Raw genomic sequence first — 10,614 nt, 5'->3', positions numbered from 1 at the left:
CTGTGCTTTCTGTGTTCTTGTGGTTCATGGGTACGTCTGGCTGAAGCAAAATTACTTCTATTAAACTGGCCTTGTAGTATTCCTAGAAACAATGAAATACTAGTCTCACGTTGCCAGAGCTGTCCCTGGAGTGGAGTAAGGTCTGGCTACACCACATACATTCTAGGATAGGAGAAGAAAAAAAGTGCTCTTACCAGTGTATTGTTGTGTGTACTGTAGCCACAGCAGTCCCGTCACTTGGTCCCAAAACGTCCCAGTAAGAGAGGAACTACCGTGAACATATTCTTTGTAAATCTTTACGATCATTCCCCAAAAGAACCAAGCAGGCCTGCCTTGTTGCACGGTGCAAATTTCCTCCAAAACTTGCCATTTTCAGCGTGTAGCTCGCTAGCTCGAAGTTGGTTGTTTCCCGAAGCGAAGGGATTTTGAGAACGTTGACACAGAGAACGGAAGGCGAGGGGCATCCTGGAAATGTTCTTCCGTTGATACTGACTAGGTTTAGTGTGGCATGAGTTTCGCCATTTGCCTTTTACTGTGTGTAATTTATGACCATACACACCCTGCACATGGGTGAACATGCGTGCCTTAGCACATCCCCAGTGTAGTATAAACAGAAGAAGTTGTCCACAGCTGTTTTGTATACCGTTCTACCGTTTTTGATGCAGGTGGGGCTACTCCCCCTGAGCTGGGGCATAAGTGCGCGACCATTCAAGCCATGCTGGCATGGTAGGAATGGTTTTCCACAGAGTATAAACGGAACAGCATGCATGTCTGCCTCCATTTGTCAGTATATTCTACCCTTTAGACACACTACCATCAAAACATCAACTGAGGGAATATGTTTTGGAAGAATGCTGTCGATTCCACGCACTTGAAGAATCTATGACAAGGAGTACTGAAGCTGTTCTTGAGGCTTGTGGTGGAACAACTTCATACAAAAGGATCTGTGTGCCCTATATTTTGTCATTGGCCCAATTTTGCTAGAATCTGCACGGATTTCTTGCATCCTATTATCCATATATGCAGACACTCAATGAATTAAGAGAGTTGTGTGTGTGTGTATGATTTGTAGTATATCAATAACGAGCCAAACTTTCTCATGTCATGATTTCCATTTTAATGCTCCTAACTAAATAGTGATACCAAAGCTTCATGTACTCACCCGGAGCTGTGTGGCTGGGGTTTGATCTGTGTGGGGAAAATGTCTGCTGTGTGGATTGCAAATGCAATTCAATAAAGGCTATCCAAATAAAGAATGGCCAACAAGTAAAGTGTGTCTGTGGCCTGTTGCATTTTTATTCTCCATGCCTTCAGGAAGTGTGTAATAGCAGCAAGTTTGGGTGTTTGTGTTGGTGTGGACTTTCCATCTCCATACAGACTATAGGAGCACACACTGTTAAACTTCCTAAAAAATATTTTTACGATGTTTCACTGATGGCATTTTTAGCTTTTCATATTTATTTCATAATATCTACACCAGGGATCTTCAACAGGGGGTCCGTGACCCCTAGGGGGTCCTCAGAGTCAATGCAGGGGGGCCTCCAAATTATGGTTACATTTTTTAAAATTTATTTCAAAATTTAGAAAAGTCCTAAAATAATTCCGACATATTACTAGCAAATATAAATGCCCACCGATGATTGGTTTACTGGCCTATAGTAGGTAATGTACTCACTAAGGCAATCTACAAATAGTTCATCCTAAGGATTCACTGTGCCACATGTATGTTTAACATTAAAACAAGATTTAAAAAATCATTCCAACAATTATTTTAATAGCTTAGTATTCTATGCAAAAAAGGTATGTATAAAGGTTTTGGGCCCAGTTTAATACGCAACATTTTATACAACATAGGGGGTCCGTGCTCCATCTCTCTTCCAGTTAAGGGGTCCTTGGCTTAAAAACGCTGAAGACCCCTGGTCTACACTATTTAAGAATGATCACTTTAGAGTGCCCAGATAGCTCAATTGGTAGAGCAGGTGCCTGCCAATCGGAAGGTTGCTGGTTTGATCCTTTGCCCTGCAGTCCCATGTCGAAGTGTCCTCGGCAAGATACTGAACCCCGAGTTACCCCCAATGCTGCTGTGTGAATGATTATCTGATGAGCACTTATAAACGTATTATTAATTTCATTATTATAAAAAGTTATTTAAAAGTTTATGTGCCGTTGTCCTGTAAACATTGTCCATTTGTCCCACACAGTTCTTGTGATGGGGGTTCTACCTTGCACCATCTCTTCGTAATGGCCTTTTTACAAGCTGCCAAGCTGCACCTTAAGCAAATATGTCTTCTCTTAGTACAATATCCCTATCATTTTGCCAAAATATAGTACTTTGCAAGGTATGTCAGCCCAGAATTATAGGACAAAGCCAGAATACATGTGAATGATCTACATTTATTGTCCCACACCGTCTCCAACATGGTTGTGCCACAGACAAGTGTTTACTCTTCATTTTGGGAGTAAAGAAGAATCTGATTACATTCGTCCAACAGTGTTCTCTCCAAGAACGTGAGGCTGTCGTTGACTGTTGCCTTCTCCAAATATGCAACCATTCATCTTCTGTGATATTCACACCTAGTTCCTTCTCCCATTTTTGTTTTACATACAGGTTGTATTTCCTGTTCTCTCCATTAGGTGCTGATACAATGTAGATATTATTCTATACTTCTTTGAGTTGTAAACTCCAATCATGGTTCTAATTATTCCATTTCTATTGAAATTTATGCTTTATTTCTCTATTGTACAAGTCCATAAATTGTAAATATCTAAGAGGTCCTGGTTGCATAGTGTGTCATTTTGTTTCATTTCCTGGAAGCTCATAATATCCCATCTTTTATGATTGTGCATAGTGCTGTTATGCCATTTGGAATCCATTGTCTGAACCTCCGGTCAAAAGTGCCCGGTGTGAAAGGGCTACCCATCGAAGCAGTCTAAATTCTTTCTCTAATCCATATTTTCGTATCAGATTAAAGTTGTAATGTAAATGGAGTGACAGAGTCTAACTGATCCAGTAAACCCTTTGCTACATCTCTGTCTCCAATGAGGCTTTGAATTTCCCTTTCTTGTACATATAGCTCTAGATTTTTCCATTTTGCTTCCTAGTCCTTAGTACACCAATATATTATTGGTCTAATTTGTGCTGCATGGTAATATTCTCTTAGGTTTGGCAATCTATTTCACAATCTGTAATGTTTCAAATTGTTATCATTTATTGTATTGGATATGTTTTATTTCATCATAGACATTTTATTTCATTATGAAGTTTCATTTTATAATGACACATTGTATTGTTGTCAACAGTCTCTGCCCCTTCAACTTTCAGTCAATCACAGGCCCCCTGCAGCCAAAGATCCTCTAGGCCAGAGATCTTCAACAGGGGGTCCAGGACCCCTAGGGGGTCCTCAGAGTTGTTGCGGGGGGGGGACGACAAATTATTGTCAAATTATAGATAAATCTTTTTTTCCTTTATTTACACTACATTGATGATAGGCTTCCTGGCCTACAGGTAAGATAGATAAAGCTAATAGGACAGCACTCCAATTTGAGTTTATTGCCACACAACGGACGTTTCGGGCAGCGCCCCTCCTCAGCGTGTGCACAGGCAATTCCAAACAATAAAAAACCCCAGTCATATAGTTGTAGTTAGTTTTAAGTTTTCTTGAAGATTTTAGTTTTCTTCAGTTTCAAATACCTACATTTATTTTTCACTGCTTATTTATATTTTTGGTTTATGCTTACTAGTCTAAATCCTTTGCCTTCCACTTCCGGGATTGCTCCCGTGCTGCAAAAAAATCTGGCGGATGCATGGTTTTTCTGTGTCCTTCCTCTTTCTCTGTGTTGGCGTTCTAACCTCCGGTGGATTTGTGAGGACTATGGTTAACTGCTCCTCAGATCTCTGCAGGGTAAATCCAGACAGCTAGCTAGAATATCTGTCCAATCGGAGTCTTCTCTCGCACAACTATTTTACAGCGGCTCTGTGCGGATCTTAGCACCGCCCATGACGATTGTGATTGGTTTAAAGAAATGCCAATAAACCAGAGCACCTTTCCTCCCATCGCTGAATGCTGTGTGGAGTAGCTAGACCCTCCTTCAGCGCGCTTTGGAGGAGGGTCTGGCAAAGCCAGACTAGTGCTTACTAACCCTGATCCGATTGGTTGTGGCTCCCTCTGTTGGGATTGATGTGCTAGTTGTAGGTCATTTACTCCACCTGTGCAGTAGTGGTTGTATAATTCTACCCACCTGTGTGGAGTATTGTTTGGAATGGCCTGTGTACAGGAGGGGCGCTGCCCGAAACATCTGTTGTGTGGCAATGAATGAACTCAATCAAATTGGAGTGCCGTCCTAGTAACTTTATTTATGATTATACACGTTTAGGATCCAGCGACCAGCCTTCAAAGTTTTCCAAGTATCTACATGAGTTGAGTGCGCCCAGTCCTATTTTCTATAGGTAAGGTAGCCACCCACAGATAGGCTTAGTGTTAAGCTTGAGGATTCACTGTGCCACATTTTAACATTAAAACATGATGTATACATACGTGAATATGTCAACATTTATTATTTGAATAGCTTAGTATTGTATGCACCATAGCAAGGTATGTCTAAAGGCTCTAGGCTACCCTACACATTGTTGTAGGCCCAGTTTAATATGCAACTGAGTTGTATATAATACATATAGTATAGGGTCCCTGCTCTGTATACTTTTCAGCCGGTGTCCTTGGCCTAAAAAACATTAAAGACCCCTGCTCTAGTCTATACTACTGTCTCTGCTTAAGCTAGCAAGCTCAACAACTGCTATCACATTTAGCCTGTTAGCTAGAACAACTGCTATGATACAGTTATTCTGAGTCAACCAACTAGACTGGTATTAATAGGCTATACACAGTATGCAGTGTAAACACTGAGTGTTAGCCAGCTACCTTCCTGTTAGCTTGAGCGACCTTAGAGTCTTTTTGCTCTTCACAGAGCTGCGTGTCTCTCTCTGAGGAACATCTCAACCGAGCTAACTGTGAATTAACTAGCTAACGTTAGCTGCTGCAGTAATAAGTCTCTTCACTTCAATGCCGATTATATGAATCAAGTGCACAACCCCGCATCATTATGGAACCCACTACAGTTAAGCAAGACCCGCCCTTCAATAGCATTTGCGCGCTACGATTGGCCAGGTGTCCGTGCTCGCGCAAGATAACGGAACCCAATGGTCCTATCCCCTGACCAATCGGCTATTCTAACCTTAGTCTCACTTTGCCAGACCCTCCTCCAAAGCGTTCTGAAGGAGGGTCTGACTACTCCACATAGGATCCCACGTAATAGTCGTGCGAGTGAAAACTCTGATTGGACAGATAGTCTAGCTAGCTGTCTGGATTTACCCTGCAGAGATCTGAGGAGCAGTTAACCATAGTCCTCACAAATCCACCGGAGGTTAGAACGCCAACGCAAAGAAAGAGGAAGGGGACGGAAAATACATGTATCCGGCAGAATTTCCTGTAGCACCGGAGCAATCCTGGAAGTGGAACGCAAAAGATATAGACTGTCCTAACAGTAACTACTCTATGTCAATGCCTAACCTCAACCAATGGGGTTGCTTCATAGGAAGGGTCTTGCCTAGAACTGCAGTGGGCCACAACCCCACCTAGCTAGTTAGCCAGCTAGGGTGGAAATGTAAGAGGAAATGTCAATATAATATTCACTAATATTATGGTAGTCTGTTTCGTAAATTATAATCATGGAAGTGTGATGGAAATCTGTCGCATGAAAATATTTCGGAGTGAAAGCTTGATGGAGGGAAGCTCTGACACATGCAGACACATACCACACACTTCAATTAAATACAATTTTTTTTATTATTAGTTATGATCATCCATGCATCATCATCAGAGAAAAACAGATTCATCACCATCGTCTTTGTTCATATGAGATTAAACAGCACATGACGCTCACATAACATACAAATTGTGTGAATCATACAATGCATTTGGACATTAAATAAAATATATTATTAGAAAAATAACAAGTCAGGTCTGGTTCCCTCTTCAACACACACAGGTGAGTGTGAAGCTAGCACTTGGTCATTTCATTCTCTGAATCAACTGGCACAAGGTTTCTCCAATATCGCATCACACTGAGACTGTGACCTCACTGGTGTGACATCACTGATAGGGTGGAAGTTTTCTGCAGAGCCTGAACATTTCTCTGTGTATATTGTTTTGTACTTCCAGATACATTAGCGCTGGCAGCTTGCCCTGGTAGCCCCAGGTTCACTGTGTGGCTGTTGGCTTTGTGGTTACATGGGTAATTATTGTTTTGTTTGAGAATATGAAAATGTGCTTTTAAAAAAAGCATAGTATCAACTGATAAGGTGGGTCCTGCTCTATCACCTAAACCTGAGGCCCTATCTTAAAGAGGGGCTCTTTGTCAGGGGCTATTTTTAATTTAGCTGATATTGTTCTTGCGTGGCGCATATTCCCAAATTAATTTGTGTATAATCAAATTACAACAGCACAGCTAACCTTGGGGCAGGTTGATTAAAGGGACCCAGCAGCTAACTTTACTTAACGTGCAGGTTAATGCAGCCATGCCACCTGTGTCTCTGGTTCAGAACAACACATATGGGTAACAACAGATATTCATACAGGAAATGCAACTGTGTCTCGGTGTAAAATGACACACGTCCTTCCTCAGGATGAAGATTTATTTCCCTTTTTTTCACCTGAACTGAATCCAGGTTGGGGATACAAGCTACACGTAAACCTCTGTTACCAAATTTCTGACAGGTTTTATGTCTGGAGAACACACAAGATGTTCGAACATCGATACACACAAGTGCCAAAAAAACTAAATAAGACTGAAAGTAAAGTAAATAAAATAAATGGAAGTCCTAAACCCCACCAGCAACACCTAGAGGCTGAAATGTACATTACATTCAGCAATGCAAAAGTTGGAACAAGATACAATTTTGCTATTCTCATATTCTTCTTATAGTGTAAAGTTTGTGCTGTGGTGGGGTGTTTGTTCACATTAGGGTCAATCCCCTGGGGACTATGAATATTTGCGGTTCATTTCGTAATCAGGCCTGTAATTGGACCAAACTGTTGGATGGACAGATTGGACAAATTAGCATTTGCCGCTCTGAGTGTGCTACAAAAAGTCAACTTAAACATGTTACAGAACTTAAATAGAATTTAATTAAAAAAAAACATCATTATTATGCTCTTTATCTCAGTTTAGGATAGCCTCATTTGTGACCCGAGCACTCCATACGGTCACATAGGGGGCCCTATGCAAACCAAAAGGAAAGAAAATGTACCGTTGGTTTCCAAAGAATGCTCTGGTCACTGCCATAACTAGCACAGCAAAAAAATCAAGAGCAGAGCACAGTTTGACATTATGGGAAATACACTTATTTGCTTTCTTGCCGAATCAATACCACTCTCAGAGAGTGGTATTGATTTTATTGTCCCACAACAAAAAGACAATATACTGCATAGCATTGTAAAATAAGCAAATAGATTGAATGAGTATTTTCCTTCAAATTAACATTAAATAAAAAAAACATACTGCTCCCTTCACAGGCTGGTGGGAAGATGGCAGCTGACCGTACAAGAGTGTACGAGAACTAGACTGATATGAGACGGCCAACTGTCAGTTAGTCTGCTGATATGACAGATATGATCTAGTTTGCTTAATTGAAAAACTACACTCTGGTAGAAACCTCTGGAACAGTTTCTAATAGAAATTTGCATCTGATTCATTAGACTTGAGTGCATGTGTTTTATTGTGAAGGGTTGGGGGGGGGTTATCTTAATGTTGAGTTTTAGTTTCCCATAGTCTACTCTGTGTCAAGTAGGGCTGAGTATCGCACTTCAGTACTTCTTTGGTGGCAACCGATACTAATAGATACCAGCATAAAATATTAACTATAAGCCAAAAACATATGTAACTGTCGGTTACAGTAGGGAGGTAAAGATACCCTAAATCAGTCAAACTCTCACACTCATACAACACACACATGTCCAATAACACATGAAGACACAACTTTCATGTACAAGATTCTATCTTTACGGTGGTAGAACAAAAACACATCAGTCTTCAAATCACATAATATGACATTACCATAACTACACACGCATCATTAAAGTCATCAAAACAAGTCTTCGTCTGGTGATAGAGAGAGAATAGGAATGGTGTAAGAAAAGTTAACGTCAGATCCTTCCGCTGTCTGCAGTTGTCAAACCGTCTGAGTTCCCATCGTCGCCGTCTCATGCTCTGAATTATGTTTGAGAGGCATTGTGATACCAAAAGACAATGGTTTCAATCGGCACACTGTCGGCTCATAATGAGTCTGCATCAACAAGACTACTTTTATGCGAGTATTCCCACTGAGCTAAGCCTTGAGCAACCGTGACCATTCAAGCAGTACTTTGACTTAAGTAGAATATTTTTGTACTCTTTCCACCTCCGGCCGGAGCCAGACAAACATTTCTTTGGTAGTACACCTGTTCCCCAGGGAATCTAAACAAGTTCAATTGGTTGTCAGAGGACACGTCAGAAGACATTTGTTAACTCTTTCAGGCCGCGCTGCTATTTGGAGGTTCCATTCCTAATGTACAGCACCTCTAGTGAACGAGGAGTAACAGCTCATGTTTTTGCTTGGACTATTCCTTCATGCCATATGTAATACTAATCCACTGTGCAAATAGTGCTGAATTATATTTTGTTATATTTTGTTTATTGAACAATAGCACTGCTAACAAAGCAAACAGAGCTGCTACTCTCCACGCCAAATACATTTCATTTCCTGTAACTGCTTCTCAATAAACACCTGCTATCTGTCGTATGTAAAAGCAGCAGAGCTTTCTCTAGAGCCACAGGCTCTGCCCCCGAGCAGAACCACAAGGCAACAGTACATGGTCGTGGCTTGGTACAGCGTGGTTACCGCAGGCTATGGCGAGCCTGTGGTAAAACCGCATTAGATACCTATTTTGACAACTGAGTATGTTTTAATTAAGTATTGAGTACAGTGTGATTAACCATCCTGTCGGACAATATGTCCAAAGACAACTGCATCTATCCATCTGAAGATCCAAAGATGTGACTGCCACCACAGTCCAAGGCACGGGTTGGCTTTGTTGAGAAGGGAACGGAGTTTAGAGAGTTGTTGAAGCTGTTTCGGCTACTTTAATTAATTCTAGCCGGCCAGCCGGCTGTTTTAATTTTGTACGAGGTACAATTCCAGTGAAATGTTATCCCATCAGCTCGTTAAACTTGTGCTGATTGCAGAATGTGTCCGTCAGGTCGGCACACAGAAGAAGAGTCACCCGGTTGAATGGCACCGGCACTCCAGGATCCAGCCAAGTCTCAGGGAAAGGACACCACAGCTCCCAACATCCAGCTGGAAACAGACACAGACTCAGAGACACAGTCGGTGCTCAATTCCTCCACGCTCTCCTCTTTAGCCCCCTCTGATGGAGAGATGGAGACGGACACAGAGATGGTCTTGCCTGTCCATGTAGTCAGGAACAGGGGCGTAGCATAAAATGCTGGGCCCTGTACAAAGGCATTCTCTATGGGCCCCTCCCCACATCCACAGCAATTCTTTCTAGCATCTTTTTGGGCCCTCCTCACATGAGGGGCCTGGGTACTCAGTCCCCTCTCCACCCCCAGTCCGACACCCCTGGTCAGGATTGTAGCCATAGGTCCTAGCTGATAGTGATCTTCATCTTTTCATCTTCATCTTGTTTCCTCTGATGTTTACATTTGAAAACTTTGACCGGCCAGGCTAGCAGAGTCAGCAGGAGACTGTGTGATGAACGACTCAAAGCCACATGCCATCACCTTCCAACGTCAACCACATAAAGCACAACTAATATTTGGAAAAGAGACAATTCAGCATAAGTTTTGTGAAGCTGACGGAGAAGTGACCGGAGAGTTTCCACGCCTTCTAGAACTCCAGCCATCAATTCCAATTGAAAGGTGACTCTCCCTTTAGCTGTATCAAGTGTCTGTCTTCCTTGTAACGCTGCATTCACGTCCTATGAGAATGATAATCGCAACAACCAACTATTATTCATTAATTTAAATTCAAGTCCATGAATGTAGATTTCTGTAGAGATCAGTAGCTCCTCATTGACCTTTTCACATTTAACACTTATTGACTAAGTATGTGAAATATTTCTATCATGTCAAAGACTTTTTTTTGTAAAACAACCCAGAGAGACGTTATGTTCTACCATAGCTTTTAAAAGCTATGATCAGAAATGATAAAAATATTTTACTCAATCAGCTTTCATTTTCTACAGCATTACAGTCAAATTCTAATGCTAACCCTTACTAAGAAACGTGTATTGTAGTATTTAACAGCTAAAAGCTAAGGTAACCATAATGTGAGTATTTCACTGCTGAAAATGTGGATTTATCATGTTTTGCATAGGTCGTGAATGCAGCATAATGTCCTGTTTGAAGCCAGTTCTGCATATCATTATTGTTCCAGTAAATACATACAGTACAATGTTCTAAGTGTGAGTCCATGAGTTGTACTAATGCCTCACAGTGTGTGATAGTGTGTGCATGCACATTCAGACTGCAAGCAACAGTCAACAAGTTATCTCAAGCCCTTTT

This window comes from Perca flavescens, chromosome 21 (assembly GCF_004354835.1).
Source record: "Perca flavescens isolate YP-PL-M2 chromosome 21, PFLA_1.0, whole genome shotgun sequence".
Lineage (NCBI taxonomy): Eukaryota > Metazoa > Chordata > Actinopteri > Perciformes > Percidae > Perca > Perca flavescens.
Note: the sequence above shows the minus strand (reverse complement) of the source record.